The sequence below is a fragment of the Apium graveolens genome, chromosome 10 (genome assembly GCF_009905375.1).
Source record: "Apium graveolens cultivar Ventura chromosome 10, ASM990537v1, whole genome shotgun sequence".
Lineage (NCBI taxonomy): Eukaryota > Viridiplantae > Streptophyta > Magnoliopsida > Apiales > Apiaceae > Apium > Apium graveolens.
The window spans coordinates 228,063,739-228,082,127 of record NC_133656.1 but is presented as its reverse complement, the minus strand read 5'-3'; the positions used below and the strand labels follow the sequence as shown (position 1 = coordinate 228,082,127).

The window sequence follows — 18,389 nt, the reverse complement described above, 5'->3', positions numbered from 1 at the left end:
GGATCCTTGAGATGGGCCGTAGTACCTGGGTGTCCAACGGGATCTATATAGTGAGATATAGATCTGCACTGTATCCTGGCTGATCAGTTGGGTATAGCTGCGAACTTTAGTCCAGATTAGTTCGTTTGTAATCGCCAGTAATGGCCTTCTTTCTAGTCTCGTGAAGTTATATCTTTGCAGATATATCTGGGTTATGGATTCATTTATATTACCTTAACACTGTTTGTATTTTGTGGACTTGTTGAGCAATTTTTGGCTCACCCCTTTTGTTATTATTCACCTTATTGTTTTCAGTTAAGAAGGAATATGAAACCAATCAGGACTCGAGTGGTAAAAAAGCGGGTCAAGCCTCGGGATCCTCTCATACCCAAGGTGTTGATCCCAATCCAGGAAGAAAGTTTTGAGTTGCCTGAACAGGTGGAGTGTTGATAGATAGTGTGTGTGTTTGAATAAAAGCTGAACTTAGTTTAAAATGAATTAGACAATGGTTTGTAATAAAGAGAGTTTGTGAGATTTTAAATTTGGTTTTGTAATAAAGTACTTAGTGGTTCTTGTTTTCATACTTCAGCCTAAAAAGATCCTGTTTAATATTAAAGGGGTTTAGTTTCATTTCTATATTATTTGTTAATCAGATTGTACAGATTTTGGAGATTAGCTAGTAACCCCCAGACTTATACCCCGGGTCTGGAGGGCGTTACAGTTTGGCATCAGAGCTGTAAGTTTGGTCCCTGAAAATAAGAACATTAGGATTAAGATAAGATAGGGAGATCACATAGGATAGGGATAGTCAAATAGGAAGAATAGTGTTAGGATGTAGGTCAGATTTGAATAGGGAAGTATAAATCTTAGGATTGTTTAATGACTTTTTCTTTTCTTTGGTATATTATCAGATGGCATCTTCTGGTTATTCTGCATCTTCCGAAAGGACAGTTACCGGGCCAGCAGCACCAGTTATACCTCCAGTATCTGAGTACATGTTTTCTCCTCTACCACCTTCACCACCATTACCACATGAGCCGGTACCACCAGTACAGGGGATAGTTCATGACCCCATAAAGATGTTTGATCCCTTTGAGTTCTTTGAGCCGATGGTTCCTTTACCAGTTGAGCATCAGTTTATACCAGGTATTGAGCAGGAGTTACCACCACCACCATTGTTATCTCCTATACCAGTGCATGCCCCGGAACCAAATGTGTTTCATATGATTCCAGTCGAGGGGATGGGAGAGCATGATGTGGATCTACAGTTAGGTTTACCACAGCAGGGTGCAGGTATTCCGAGGGTTCCTTCACAGGAGTCAGTAGGTCAGGTTGCTCAGCCATATATGGTACCATACCATGAGTATAGAGTTATGAGGGATGATGTGGAGTATTGGCGGGCATGGTGTCGAGAGATTATGCATCTGTTTGATCAGAGGGACAGAGGACCGTTAGCGGCCCTATAGCCGGATTATTATGTGAGACAGCGATTGCAATTAGTGTTGATGAGTGCCACTTGGGACTTGATGATTTGACCCATGAGGGACCACCTTCTTTCGCAGAATTCTACAGGATATTCCGCTTGGCACAGACCTTGGTCCAGGAACTTAGAGAGGAGCTTAAGCGTATTCCGCCTGGGTTTTGAGACAGTGACAGTTGAGACAGTGACTTCAGAGTACAGATGTATATAGAGGCAGCATAGTATAACCTAGTGAGTAGTGTGTATGCGTGTATTAGTAGATTAACCTGTAGTAGGATTTTGACCTGTAGTGATAGTATGACTTGTAGCCGTAGTGATTACCAGTAGCACGAGACTTTTTGTATGAAGCATTTACACCTAAGGCTGGTGTCACACACATATATATATATATATATATATATATAAACTGAACTTTTTCAAATTTCTTTTATTTAAATTTCAGTCTTTACAGTTTTACAACATTTACTTTCACCTTATTATTTTTTCAGCTTTCCATATTATAATTCCTGTTGAAAAAAAAAAGAGAAAAAAAAGAGAAAAAGAAACAGAAAAGAAAAGAACAAATATTTTATTTGACTACTTACATTTCCAGTTTTTATATTCAGCAACCGTTTTCTTTATTTAAAGCATGTTGTTAATACATGATAAATTGTTTTCTTACCTACTGTCAATTGTTTATTAAACTGTTAAAGAAATATCACTTATTTTATTATCAGAAGAAGATGGCACCAAAAAGAAAGACTAGGGATGAGACCTCTAACAACAATTCCGAAGATCGGACTAACGAGACCATGAACCAAATGTTCCATCTGATGCAACAACAGATGGTTATGATGCAGCAGCAGATGCAGCATCAACAACAGCAAATACAACAACAAATGGTACAGCAGCCACCTCGTCCTGAGCCTCAATTACCACCAGCATTACCTGTTGTTACTTTTAAGCAATTTCAGGCAGTTAAATCTCCAGAATTTGATGGGTCTACTGATCCTATTAAAGCCACCACCTGGTTAAAAGAAATAGAGAAAGCATTTGCACTAGTGAAGATAGGTGAGGACCAGAAGACTGATTTTGCTAATTACTTGTTGAAGGGAGAGGCAAATTATTGGTGGGAATCTAAAAAGGCTTTAGAGGGTGAAGATGTTATTACTTGGGATAGGTTCAAAGAGTTGTTTTTAGAAAAGCATTTTCCTCGCTACGTGAGAAATCAGATGCAGATAAAGTTTTTGGAACTGAAGCAGGGAAGTATGTCCGTGACAGAGTATGAGGCCAAATTTAATGAGTTGGCTAGGTTTGTCCCAGAACAGGTTGACACTGAAGAGAAACGAGTTCAGAAGTTTCAAGAGGGATTACGACCGTGGATCCGTGGACAAGTTGCAGTTTTTGAATTAACCACATATACCGCCGTAGTCCAGAAAGCTTTAATCATCGAAGGAGAAAGTGAAAGATCTCAACGAGACAGAGGACAGGGAAGTTTCCAAGACCGTTCTAACAGGAAGCCGGGATTTCAAGCCCGGGAAAATTTAAATTTCAAAAGGATAGGACAAGGTACACAAAAAACAGGTAATCGTTTCCAAGCCTCCAAGCAGCAGGGAATTGTTAAGGTTCCGGTGCCGTATTGCAAAACTTGTGGACGCAAGCATACCGACGTATGTATTAAAGCAGATGTGACATGTTTCAAATGCAAGCAGAAAGAGCACTATTCTAATGAATGTCCAACAGGAAAAATAGCAGAAATCACTTGCTACCAATGCGGAAAGAAAGGGCATATCGCTAGGAATTGTAAAGGACCAGCAATGGCAGCCACTATTCCGAAAGTATTGGTATTACCTCCTCCACCGCCGCCGAATCAACCCAAAGCAAGGACTTTCAACATGACAATGAAAGAAACAGTGTAGAGTCCAAGTGTGATCGCATGTACACTTTTGGTGAACTCCGTAGATTTAAAAGTATTAATTGATTCTGGAGCTACCCGTTCATTTATTTCTGAAGAATTTCTTGATAAATTACATTGCGAAATCGAATGGTTGGGCGAGAAGTTAATTATAAAATTAGCGAATGACGACCAAGTTTCGGTAGATCGTGTGTGTCCTGCTTGTGATATCGAAATAGCTGTACATCATTTTTCTGTAGACTTAATTCCTTTTAAGCTAGGAGAATTCGATATCATTTTTGGAATGGATTGGTTAGCATGTCATAATGCTCAGATAGACTGCGCGAATAAGAAAGTCAAATTGTGAACTACGGAAAATGCAACGGTAACATTCAAGGGCGAAAAATAGCGAAAAAAAATTCTTACAGTAATGCAGACCAAACGATTGCTTCGACAAGGTTGTGAAGTGTACATAGCTTATGTATTAGATACTGAAAAAGGAAGTCCTAAAATAGAAGACATTTCAGTTATGTGTGAATTTCCGGACATCTTTCCAGACGAGCTTCCAGGGTTACCTCCAGATCGAGAAATCGAGTTCACGATTGATCTAGCACCCGGTACAGAACCAGTTTCGAAAGCTCCATATCGAATGGCTCCAGTCGAGATGAAGGAATTGTCAACGCAACTGCAAGATCTTCTAGACTGAAGCATCATACGACCTAGTGTATCCCCATGGGGTGCACCGGTGTTATTCGTGAAGAAGAAGGACGTCAGCATGCGATTATGCATCGACTATCGGGAGTTGAATAAGCTCACTATCAAGAACAAGTATCATTTACCGAGAATTGACGATTTATTTGATCAGCTAAAAGGAGCTGCATGGTTTTCAAAGATAGATTTGCGGTCAGGCTATCATCAATTGAAGATTAAAGCCGGAGATATTCCCAAGACTGTGTTTCGCATGAGATATGGACATTACGAGTTTCTTGTAATGGCATTCGGTTTGACAAATGCGCCAGCTGCATTCATGGATTTAATGAACAGGGTATTCAAGAAATACTTGGACAGATTCGTGATTATATTTATTGATGACATCTTGATTTATTCCAAGACGGAAGAAGAGCATGCAGAGAACTTGAGGATAGCTTTGGAAATTCTGAGGAAAGAGCAACTGTACACGAAATTCTCAAAATGTGAATTCTGGTTAAGGGAAGTACAATTTCTAGGGCATATCATCAGTAGAGAAGGCATCCAAGTCGATTCATCGAAGATTGAAGCTGTATTAAATTGGGAAAGACCAAAGACCCCGACGGAAATTCGAAGTTTCTTGGGATTGACAAGATATTATAGAAGATTTGTTAAAGATTTTGTGAAAATAGCAACGCCGTTAACCAAGTTAACTCGAAAAAGTGAAAAGTTTGTATGGAATGATAAATGTGAAGAAAGTTTCCAAGAGTTGAAGAATCGGTTAGTAACCGCACCAGTACTAGTATTGCCAGACGAGCAAGGGAATTTCGTCATTTACAGCGATGCTTCGTATCGCGGGTTAGGATGTGTATTGATGCAGCACGGTAACGTCATCGCATATACTTCGAGACAACTTAAACCTCATGAACAGAAATATCCCACTCATAACCTGGAATTGGCAGCGATCGTATTTGCATTGAAACTTTGGAGACATTATCTCTACGGTGAAAAATGCGAAATCTACACGGATCATAAAAGTCTGAAGTATATCTTTACGCAAAGGGAGCTGAACATGCGGCAACGTCGATGGCTGGAATTGATTAAAGATTACGATGTCACGATCAGTTATCATCCAAGGAAAGCAAATGTTGTAGCAGATGCGCTGAGCAGGAAAAAAATATTGAATCGGTTAACTTTATGCGAAGAATTAGCCAAGGAATTCGACAAATTAGAAATCGAGATTCGTATTCCCAATGAATCTGTAGAAGCTATCTACGCTATGACTTTCCAACCGGAGTTGCTAGAGAAGATTCGCCGCTGTCAAGAAAAAGTGACGGGTCAAGATGACAACCTAACGGGAGAAAAGATCACAACTCAGAAAGATAATGAAGGAATTTTACGCTTTACATCGAGAATCTGGATCCCTAACGAGGCAGAATTAAAAGAAGAAATAATGCGAGATGCGCACAGTTCGAAGTATTCCATTCATCCAGGAAGCACCGAGATGTATCGCGATCTGAAGGAAAACTTTTGGTGGCCAAACATGAAGAAGGAAATAACAGAATGGGTAAGTAAATGCTACACATGCCAGCGAGTTAAAGCGGAACATCAACATCCGAGCGGATTATTACAACCGTTAGACATTCCAGAATGGAAATGGGAACATCTAGCGATGGGTTTTGTAGTAGGACTACCGAGGACTAGGGCAAATCATGATGCGATATGGGTAATCATTGACAGACTCACGAAGTCGGCATATTTTCTACCAATTAACGAAAGATTTTCGCTTGACAAGCTAGTGCATTTATATCTCAAGGAAATTGTGATACGACATGAAGTTCCAATATCTATCGTGTCTGATCGAGATCCTCGTTTCAACTCAAGATTTTGGAGACAATTTCAAGAATGTCTTGGAACTAAATTAAACATGAGTACCGCTTATCATCCGCAAACCGATGGGCAAAGTGAAAGAACTATCCAAACGATTGAAGACATGCTATGAGTATGTGCGATCGATTTCGAATGCAGTTGGGATGAGCATTTACCTTTGGTGGAATTTTCTTATAATAACAGCTATCACGCAAGCATTAGAATGCCAACGTACGAAGCATTATACGGAAGAAAGTGCAGATCACCAGTACATTCGGATGAAGTTGGAGAACGCAAGATTTTAGGTCCAGAATTAATTCAACAAACTAAAGAAAAGATTGAACTCATTCGAAAATGACTCGATGCATCGCAAAATAGGCAACGCAAACATGCAGACCAAGTAAGGAAGGATATGGACTACCAGGAAGGAGAAAACGTATTACTCAAAATTTCACCATGGAAAGGATTGACCAGATTTGGCAATAAGGGTAAATTGAAGCCACGATACGTCGGACCATTTGAAATTTTGAAGAAAGTGGGAAAAGTTGCGTACGAATTAGCTTTACCGCCTCATATGCAACATATTCACAATGTGTTTCACGTGTCGATGCTTAAGCGATATAATCCTGATTCTAGGCATGTAACAGAGTATGAACCGATAGATATCCAACCTGATTTATCTTTTGTAGAACAGCCGGTAAGGATTTTATATCGACAAGAGAAAGTATTGAGAAATAAGTCTGTATATTTAGTGCGAGTGTTGTGGAGAAATCCTATGGTTGAAGAATCAACCTGGGAACTCGAAAGTGAAATGTTAAAGAAATACCCTCATTTGTTTTCGTAGAAGATTCTGAGGACAGAATCCTATTAAGGGGGGAGAATGTAATGACTGGGAAATTTACGTATGTATTATATTTATAATAAATAAGGCGTGTTAAGGTGTCATTTATGTGTGATTATCTGTTAAACCCTAATTGTTACGTGTCACTTGTATTCCGTGTCATTTCTGTATGTTAAAGTATTTTCCAGATGTTTTATTTCGTATTCATAGGTTTCATTTCAAACGTTTTACGACCCAAACCATGATTTTAAAGCCAGTATCTCAAATAAAATAATGGGCCTTATTTTTCATCAAACGGCTTTTATCATCGCATTATTCTGAACATCTAGATATTTTATAAATTTTCTCGTTTTGCGAAAAATGACTTTTCCGGGCCCCATTGGGTGTTAAAAACCCCACAAAAATCATATTTTTATTTTTATAAATTTATAGGACTTTTATTTATACTATTTCTTTGTATTTTTGCAATATTCACAATTTTTGGGAAATTTTGGCATATATATTGTATATATAAAATATTTATAAATTAAATTTTAATACCCAAAAATTATGAAAATTAGGGCTAAATATTTTTATTAAATGTATAATTAGCCCCTTAATTTTATTTAGGAGTATTAATTTTACAGCTATAAATAACCTAATTATTATTATTTTAATTAATTAAAAATCAGAAATTCTGCAATTTCCCCAATTTTCCAGAAATTAGGGTTTGGTGTTCTTGATTTCAACCGGAGATTTGATTGTGATTCCGACCTCCAAATCAGACATGTGAGTAGTCAATCGAAAGCTCTTGATCTCTACTTTCTATTTCTGTCATTAATTTTGTGTTTTGTTGCTTTGATTTTCAATTCGTATTTTAGGGTTTATAGTCGAATTGGGCGTTTTTAATTCTTGAATTATTTGATGATTTTGATGGTTCGTATAGTTTCCCTTGATTCTTAGGAATGATTTTGAGTATTTAATTGATTGGTATAACCCCAGGAGGGTATGGTTCGAGTTCGTAGTTTTACCCGAATTTTTGATTCGATTTTTTTTGTGATTTTGATTGATCTGTGATTGTTGTGATGGTTGGGGATCGATTGTAAATGGTTTAAGCTTTGATTTGACACCCGAATCATCGAATTTGGTTTCCGTTTTAGCAAGACCCGTTTTTCCGATTTAACCTGCCGGAAAAGCTTCGTTTTTGGCCGGAGGAGACGACGGGGCTATCGTCGGTGGTTGCAGAGCGGGTGGTTGTGACGACGAAGTCGAGTGGAACGTGTGGGCAGCAAGAACGGTGTCGAACCATTACGTATTGGCTTCGATTGAGCCTCGCCGGAAACAGACCTCGGTGTCGGATTTTGGGCAACCGGGCGACTGTTCTTGGCGACCCGTGGTCGACCCGGTTTCGACCTGGTGTACGACCCGGGTTTGATCATCAATACCCAATTTCCTTAACCTGATTTCTGATTCTGGATTTTAATTATTTAATTATATTTTATAAAATCAAAGTTAGTTTTTATTAATTCTAAAATCAATTAAAAAATTGTTTAAGTTCTGAAAAAAATATTATTAATAGCTTCTGAATTATTTTATTAATTTATAAATTTGAATTTAGTGATTTAATTAAGTTGTAATTATTTATTTAATCATTTATCTATTTATTTATTATTTAATAAGTTAAGTAAATGATTAATAAGTAAAGATTAAAATTATTATCGAATATTACGAGAAACGATTCGATAATTAGGGGAATAAAACGATTGACTCGTAATTACACGGATAATTGAACAATAAGTTCGATTATTATTATTATTATTATTATTATTAGTATTCGGACGATAGTTAATTATTCGTATAATATCATAATAATTATTCGTAATGGATAATTAAATACAAATAGCTAATTTAAATCGTATAAATTATAATAAAAACCGTAATGTTTCGATAATTATGCGAGAAATGCGAATAACTCGTAGAAATATGAGTAGTGGATCGTTGAATCGAATTCTGATTCAAATAATAGTTTATTTATTCGATAGTTATCGTATCAACTGAGTGTATCGATTATTTATTTGTAAATAATCGATCTAATCAAATAAATAATGATAAGTTGTAAATATTTGTAATAAATTGTGATTACTCCTAATAATTAGGGATTAATTATTTTAAATTATTAAATAATTACTTATTAATTATTATTTATTTATTTATTTATTAAATCATTAAAAGTGATTAATTATTTCGATAATTAATCAAATAACTTTCAATAAATCATAACTTATTCATTTTAACTCCAAAAAATTATTTTTGACTTTGATTTTTCTTAAGTAATTATTTTAGGATTTAAAAATTTGTAATATTTATTTATAGTGAATAATAAATTGCATTATCGGTGCTTAATTGATAATAATTCAACCGTTAGTCCGAATTGAGCGAAACGAAAGCCATTTTACTCAGAAAAATGAATTATTTTCATTAAAAATAATATAAAAACCTAATTACTTCTAGAAATTAGTTGACTTTATTAATTACTTGATTATCAGTCGAAATGCGTACCGAGACGAGTCCGAAAAATTCCGGAAAAATAGGAAACGAGGCAGAAGGTGATCAGCGGAGCAATCAGCGAATCGATTTTGATTCTAAAAATTATTTTAACTATGAAAATGATTATGTGCTTATGTGCTTATGTGTATTATGTGGTTAATCGAGTCTTACTTGTTTATATATAATATACGAGTCAGTCATAAGCGCATGGGTAGATGTTAGGAACGAAATGAAGTCGATTCCAGATGCAATTGAAGTACAAAATGACTTAACCAATATATTTTGCTAACAGAAGCTAAGCCAACAAGGCATGTCGAGTAGGTGATTTAATTACAGTGAGTCGCGCAGAAGGCAAGTTTCTCCCATATTCTACTTTCAGAATAGTAATATTTATTTCAAATTTTTATTACGCTTGTACTCTTTTAATTCTTTTATTCATATTTCAGTTCGATTCTTGAATTATTCTCTTCATTTGAATTCATTATTCATATTCCAATTATTACTCACAATTATTGATATATTCTGGTTGTTAGAATATATCAAAGCATACTGATCATTCCGGTTGCTATTCCAGGGACTGGATAATACTACTTTTGGGATTAAGTCTACTTAATCCTAAGGACCGGAACATAACCGGATCCTTGAGATGGGCCGTAGTGCCTATGTGCCCGACGGGATCTATATAGTGAGATATAGATCTGCACTGTATACTGGCTGATCAGCAGGGTATAGCTGCGAACTTGAGTCCGGTTTAGTTCATTTGTAATCGCCAGTAATGGCCTTCTTTCTAGTCTCGTGAGGTTATATCTTTGCAGATATACCTGGGTTATGAATTCATTTATATTACCTTAACACTGTTTATATTTTGTGGACTTGTTGAGCAATTTTTGGCTCACCCCTTTTATTGTTATTCACCTTATTGTTTTCAGTTAAGAAGGAATATGAAACCCATCGAGACTGGAGTGGTAAAAAAGCGGGTCAAGCCTCGGGATACTCTGATACCCAAGGTGTTGATCCCAATCCAAGAAGAAAGCTTTGAGTTGCCCGAACATGTGGAGTGTTGATAGATAGTGTGTGTGTTTGAATAAAAGCTGAACTTAGTTTAAAATGAATTAGACAATGGTTTGTAATAAAGAGAGTTTGTGAGATTTTAAATCTGGTTTTGTAATAAAGTAGTTGGTGGTTCTTGTTTTCATACTTTAACCTAAAAAGATCCTGGTTAATGTTAAAGGGGTTTAGTTTCAATTCTTTATTATTTGTTAATCAGATTGTACAGATTTTGGAGATTAGCTAGTAACCCCCAGACTTATACCCCGGGTCTGGAGGGCGTTACACAGCCTCTGCTAATGTCATCGTATATCCCTCATCGAGGATTCAAACCTTGTGTGACTATGTTTAACTACAAAAAAATACATTGGACAGTTAGACACTGTAACATTCTAGAGTAGATGCCTTGGCAATAAATTACACCAACGGGTTTCAGGCTGTTTTTCACTGCGAGCTCAGTGTAAATGGCGTAAGTCGAGCTTATGTAAATCGGAATCATTTACGTCGTGAAACCTCCGAAGGGCCTATTTTATAGATTGATGTGGATAGTGATCATATGAACCAGAAGATGGCATCTTTCGCTTTAAAATTTCTTGAGTTGGTAAATAGTTTGTTACCGCTCTTGATTTGCATATTGCGCTCTTATTTTATCTCGTAAAAATATAAGCCAACAACATTAAGGCTTATAATGATCTTTTTTTATTTGATATTACTGATAAAATCATAAATTGAAGTACTGTAACTTATTCTTGTTTTGAATAGTACTTGTCACAGATGTGACTCCTTGTATCATGTTTCCTCTGCGCAACAAATATTTCAGTTGTTTATGCCCATACTATGGTTCTCATGAACGTTGCGGAAGACACTGCAACATTCATCTCTATTATCTCATAAGTTGGGTATTCTTCTATGGTTATGTGCAACAATGGTTGAAATTGTTGTTTCCAACTGTGCAAGAGAAAAGCCGACACAAATTATTTTTTTGAATTCTTCCTTACTTGTAAGTCTACTGTGAAGCTAAATTGCGATACATAATAACTTAACAAGTAACACATTTGAAAAAAGAGACTAGCAAAATTGGTTTCTTGTGATATTCGTCGTTATGCATAAATATTTAGATATTGCCAACAGACTTATCTAGCTCAGACGAACTGTATAAACATGTCATGTTGCTCGAATATAGATATAAAACAGAAAATCTCATAGATTTTAAGAACATTAGGAAGTACGTTGAGAAAAGTACGGAATCTGCCTCGCGTTTTAATTTATTTTTGAAGTTATCTTCTAAAAGATAATAGAAAATGTACATATATGTTTGTTTAATCTAATAAGTATATGATTATACGTACGCTAAGTGAAAGAGATATACAAGTTCAATTCAGGAATCAAATCGGTTTTTCCATTGAACTACTCGACATGTACGGTTAGGTTCTGATAGTGGCTCCATAAATTTTGCGTTCTCACTAAACTCTTCAAATGAGTTGACAAGATTTTGAAGCCTTGCGACTCCATCAACAAAGAAGTGAAGGTAGCCAATGACAATTCAGTTGCACTTTCGTATGTCCTTTCTTCCCATTCATTAAGAACGGTATCACCAATAAAATATATATGTGAAGGCCATTGTTGGTGCCTGAGCACATCTTCAGATAATCCTACTTGTGCAACAGAAGAAATTCCAATCATGTTGGGTGCCTTGGTCCCGGGATTGATCTTAAATGACCCACCACTTGACTGATGGAGCTTATAACCAATTTTTTTTCCAGCATCCTTCAGGTCTTGTAAATGATTAGGGTCCTCAAATTTCTCCATCATTCTGGTACTGGCCCAATTCTCGGTATTGATCAAAAGGTATGATTTTTCATCAATCGCCATTTGAAATCCTTCAACAGCCTAATGCACTTCTGCTAGCAAATTTCCTGGGCTTAATCTTTCCATCTTTTCACCCTTGACTCTGAGCTCAAATAAGACATTAGCCCCTACAGTGCCAACTTTTTGAATCTCATTGCTAAATATTGCTCGCAACTCAGATGTTGCCTATAAAAAAATTTGAGGTGAACAAAATCAATGAAGGGGGAGGAGGAAGGAAAATGAATCATTAATTGTTACCTCATACTTGTATCTCGGCAAGTATACAGCCATGCATTGGCATAATAGTAAATTCATAATACCTTAATGCACCAGTAATTTTGACATAGTTACTCAACGGATAATTGAACATTTTGTATCCGTCATGAGGGGATTCCCAAACAGCAAAACCTAGCTGCATAAAGGATCATATAATGGTAAGTTGGTAACCATAAACTGTAAAACCTTGTAGAGTTGTAAAGTATATTATCCAGGCATACAATTAAGTTTATTGCCTACCAATGATTTCTCTTGGCTACTAGACTCTACAGCATATCCGTACCCAATGTATAATGGATCATCAGAGGCTCGATATATAAGAATTTTAAAAGGAATTCTATCGTATTTGACACACTGCAGATACCGACTAATGCATCATATAGGAAGAAAAAATATCAATGGGGGAATTACTCCCCACAACAAATTGGGGAAAAAATGTAGATAAAAGATTCTGAGCTTCCAAAGAATCGGCAACACCCTTGAATTTTTTTACCACCAATTTGTGCAAATCCTCTCCTGACCAGATGGGATAAATGCATGCATTTACCCCTAAACAAACACCGTCTATAACAGAAATTAACAACAATCTTGAAGAAACTGTAACAATAAAATTTGACATTTCGGATACCAAATCAATACAGTATGTCATCAAGAAACAACGACACCCATATTCATATTACTTCATTGTTGGATATTGCTTCGTATATGTCGTAGAGAAACCTTGAAATCCAGAATATAAAAAAAAGTTATTCAATAACAAGGAAAATCTTAACACGAAGTAATCAGTTGTGACTGTGCATAAAAATGTTTTATTATGCTTATTATAGCTATTTTGTATATGGGATTGATTGCAGGATGGTTGCTCTATTTTTGCACCAGAGAAATCTTTTGTCCTACAAATTTTTTATTAGTTGATCAATTCTTGGTAAAAAAGGTAATCAATTCTTAGCTCATTTCACATAAAATCGATAACTCTTTAGGAGATTGGTTTATACCCCTCAAATGTATTAATAATGATGTAAATCTTTCACAAGTTAATTAAAAGAATCAGATATGGGATTAAATCGTTCACTGTATCTCGTAATTAGATTAAATGTGTTGGTCCCAAGTTTTATCCTAAAAGCAAGCATAACACACATACTTGAGAAAATCAAATATATAATGAACATGCTTATTACGATCACAACTTGAAATTTTCCAACCATTTGGGAATTGGGATAGTTGAGCACTACAAAGAGTCAATCCTCCAGCTAACAAAGTCCCAAGGGCACGATTAAATCTTTTACTAAATGTTGATTCTAAAAGTTAAAACAAACCCCATAAATACATAAATATAAGCGGAACGAAACTATAAAAAATAGCAGAGAACAAAAAAATGTCATACATGAATTATGAATAATCAAATTATACCTATGCTAAAATCGAACACAATTACCACGACAAGGATAGCCCAGATGCACTTTATCCCAATAAACGTCAATAGTTCTTCAAAGAAGATAAGAAGTGATGCAATTACTAATGCCAACCCCATTTTAGTTGCAAAAACAATTTTTCTTGGGTCTGATCGACCCATTTTATAGGCTTTATAAACAACACTTTGAACATCAACTCTAAGCTTTATGAATTTTTCGTGAATTTTTTATCGAAGACCTTGATATTCGTATGAGTAATGATTTTCTGCAAGTCCCAACTCTGAAAAAACTTGTTTGAGATGACAAAAAAATTCTTTGCATCCCACATCATTTATGGGAGGGGCAGATTTCTAGAATATAAACAGTCAGAGGCATTTTGGGATGTGCCCAAAATCAAACACGTGCGGACTGGACCCAAAGCGGACAATATCACACTAATATGGAATTAGGTATGCTGAGTAAGCCCAACAAGTGTTATCAAAGTTTCAGGTTATAATGGTCTATAACAATCTCATGTGGGCTCCAGAATGGACCTAGGAGGAGGCAGATGAGCTACCCCGTATGGGTTTAAGAAAAAGGCAGGAGGAGGCAGATGAGATACCCCGTATGGGTTTAAGAAAAAGGCAGGTGGAGCTTACAGTATGGATCTAAGAGGAGCAAATAGCCAGATGGACTTCCAGTATAGGTGAAGGGGGATCACACAATCAGGAGGCAAAATTGACAGGTGTCGGGCCCGATGTCTGAAGGGGGAGATTGTTAGAAGTTCTGTCACATCGTTTATAGGAGTGACAGTTTACTATAATATAAGTAGTCAGATAACTCCATTAATATGAGGCATTTTGGGATATGCCCAAAACAAAAAACACGTGGTCCCAAAATCAAATTCTTGCGAACTCAATCCAAAACGGACAGTATCATACTAATGTGGAGTTAGGCTGCTCTGCAAGCCCAACACACTCTGATAACCGGTTCACTCCCCGACATTAAAGTTGAATGATACGATATATATTCGCAAATTATTTCATGCATATGTATAGATAGTAAATGGGGAAGGAGTGATGAGATTGGTGGTTAGGAACGAGAGTCTGAGTTTGAAAGTTCAGTGAGCAGCCATTTGCGCCGTGGGACTTAAAAGGTAAAGCATGGTAAAGAATTTTCAATATTATAAAAAAAAATCAGAAAACAACATTGACATTTTTTAGATAATTTTAAGCACACATATTTATCCTTTAACAAGATTTAATAGACTGCTTGTATGCTTCAAAAATAATAATAATAACAATATCTATACAGGTAAAAAGTTTTATACTTTCCAACTTTCGTGAAATAAGTACCTACGTATAAAATGAAAACAGGTACTAATCTACATACTAAACTAAACACAAATTTTGTTATGCTCGGAAGTTGTTATCTGAGAGAGAAGAAAAGAATAAATTTTATAATTTTGGGGAAAAAATCCTTGTAGCCTACTACATTTATTTCCGCAACTCTTATCTTTGGTTTTAAAGACGATTAAAATCACTACAAACTCACAATTATATCTTTTATATATAATAACCGCATGGTACTTCAAAATTGTGGTCATGTACCGTCAAAATAATCCCAACCGTCGAACTGGTATAATTAAAAATAGGTAATTAAGATTATATCTTATTAGAATTAGTATTATTCTTAATATAGTCATTAATAATATAATTACATCTCTTCTCTTCTCTTCTATATATAATATGAGAATAAGGTATAATTTCATTAGATTAAAATGTCTCATTGAAAATAATAAATTACCTCTGTTTTTAATATTTATATAAAAAATGTGTTTTGTGGGAATCGAACTCAAGTTATTTCATTCAATTATACAACCTCTTATCGCTACACCATATTGTCATATATGATTTTTATCATACACATAATATGTAAATGTGCTAAATTAATATTATATTTAACTTTAAAGATAATTACTTGAATTTCACAACAAAATGATAGTTAGTTGAATATTTGTACATTTAATTTTAAAGAAATTAATTCCAAATATAAAATTAGGCATAATATATAAATGGATTATTATCTTATTTATTAATCATGTTTTAGTTTGGAAATATATCTCATATATTTTTAACATATTTTTTATTATAAAAAGTAATTAAAATGTACATATATATATATATATATCTTTTTTAAAAATATTGAAAATACTGTTATTCCTAGTGGACTAACAATGAGATTTACAGAAGGGGGGTTGAATGTAAATCTCAAAACTTTTTCAAGTTTTGAGCAGTTTATGAAAGTTGTGTGTTCAAGAAGAACAAGTGTGTGAATTGCTTTAAGCTAATACAGACAGATATATATTCAAGCACAAATGTAAAGAACACAACAGACCTTAAAAACTTTTCTGGTGGATTTGTTGTTCCACCAGAGATGGTATTTTAGAAAATCTGTGATTAAACAATGTTGATCACAGCTGCATCCTAGTACAAACTAGATGAATTTTCTCTCAATATTTTTCTAAACAGCTCTGGAAAATCTCACATCTAATTACTAGCTTCTACTTGGTTTATATATTACCAAGTGTACAAGTGAAGAATAATATAAAATACAGTAATAAAATAAGATCTTCACTTGCTTCTTTTCCTGTTCACTCCAGTACTTTGTTGACTATTGCATCTTTGTACTAGAGAAGAACGGCTGCTTTTTCTGTTGTTCCTGAAATTCGGCTACCACATCTCAGTTGTCTCTATCAACCCATGTGCCTCTGTTTGTAGGTACAACTACCCCTTATCAACGGCTAATCATCAGAACATCCGTTGAAGCTTTCATCCGTTGATGCACTCATCCGTTGAAGGATGTTATCCGTTGAAGCTTTCATCCGTTGATGCATTCATCCGTTGAAGGATGTTATCCGTTGATGACTTTATCCGTTGAAGCTTTAGAGACATCCGTTGAAGCTTAGCTTCTCATCCGTTGAAGGTCTTTAAGTCATCCGTTGATACCACTTCACTTATACAAAATTACAAGGCATGAAGTATTTACAATTGGCCTTCCTATCTGCATATCATCTAGTAGTCAACATGACTCATAGTTTCTCTCAACTTCCAAGAATTACATTTTAAATACAGAGACTGAAATATGCTACAACACTAGACTTATTTCTAAGTAAAGCTACACCATCAACGGATAGCCAAAGTGGTCTTATCCGTTGAGGCTACAGACACTAAATTTCTACTTAAGTATTTTGTTAAACATATCATCAAACTAATGCACATACATTCCTAACAATCTCCCCCTATTTATGTCTATAAGAATTGTAGGCATAAATTCAGGGTTAACTTGATGATAACAAAACACTTAACAGATATATGAATTGAAACTAAGTAGAAATTTAAAAATGCTGCAAAAGTGTATGTACTAGGAGATAATTGAAGATTTACAGTGTTTCCAAGGACACTCCTTTAGTCTGAGCAAATCATCTTTTTCTTCTTTGTTCCCTGGTTTTCTTTCCTAGCCTTTTGTCATTTTCCTCAATTTGGAGTTGGAGTTGTCTGAAGAATTCAGCTTCATCTTCAACACTGACATCCAACTTAGATTGCATTTCTTTGAGAGTTTCATTGCTGGCAATCTTGAGTTGGTCTTCAAGTCTGAAAAATCTTCTGACTCCTTTATCATCTCTAAATTCCATCAACCAATGAGGTGATTTGAGAATTTTCATTTCCCTTTCTTGAATGAGTAAAGTCCTGGGTAAAGCATTGGGCTCCCTCCAAGTTTTCCTTATATTGGCTATCTTGTTGAGAATTTCAGTCTTGGCAGTTCTGGTAAAGCCAGAATCCTTTTGTATAGCTGAATAGACTCTAATCAAGGTAGAGTAGCCTTCATCCAGAATCCTGTGGAGAGGCCATGTTCTTTCTCCAGCTCCTTTATATCTGAACACTAATCTCTCTGGTAACTGTCTGTAGGCAGCTATTCCCCTTACATCCTCCAGCTCATCCAGATAGAGTTCAATGTCTGAAATTTCTTTTATGTCACAGATGTGAACATAATCATCTTTAGAAATGGGTGACTTAGGCTTAGGTTTTTGTTTTTGAGTGAATTTCTTAGAGGTTATGGGAGGTGTAGATTTTGGTTTTCTTTTCTGTTTCTTTGGTAGTGGAAGAGTGGTTAGAAAGGTAGGCAATTTGATAGTGTCCCAATCAATAGGTTCCTCTTTTGGAATGATTGGTTCACCATGGATGTTTATTGTGGGATCAGCAACAAGGGGTTCAGGTATGGAAGGTAGTGGTTTAGATATAGATTTGGTTACTTCAGTGTTATCTCCACTCCTTCTATGTGCCTTGGCCTTTCTTCTGTTTCCCTTCTGCCATTCCTCTCTTTCTTCCACACTCTCACCAAATATACTCCCTAAAACCTCATCTAGGTTTGTAGTCTTGTCTTCACCCCTGACTTCAATCCCTTTTTCTTTTTCAACTAGACTTGACTTTAGCTGTTGTTCAAGCTTTGCTTGTGCTCTTTTGTCAGCCTTTAATTGCTTGTCTTCTTCCTTCTTGGCTATTGAGAATTTGG

General features: G+C 35.5%; 1 pseudogene; it reads right to left on the bottom strand.

Moving 5' to 3' along the window:
- Positions 1 to 11,680: 11,680 nt before the first annotated feature.
- LOC141691927 (aluminum-activated malate transporter 4-like) lies at positions 11,681 to 13,999 on the bottom strand (annotated as a pseudogene).
- Between the last annotated feature and the right edge of the window lie 4,390 nt (positions 14,000 to 18,389).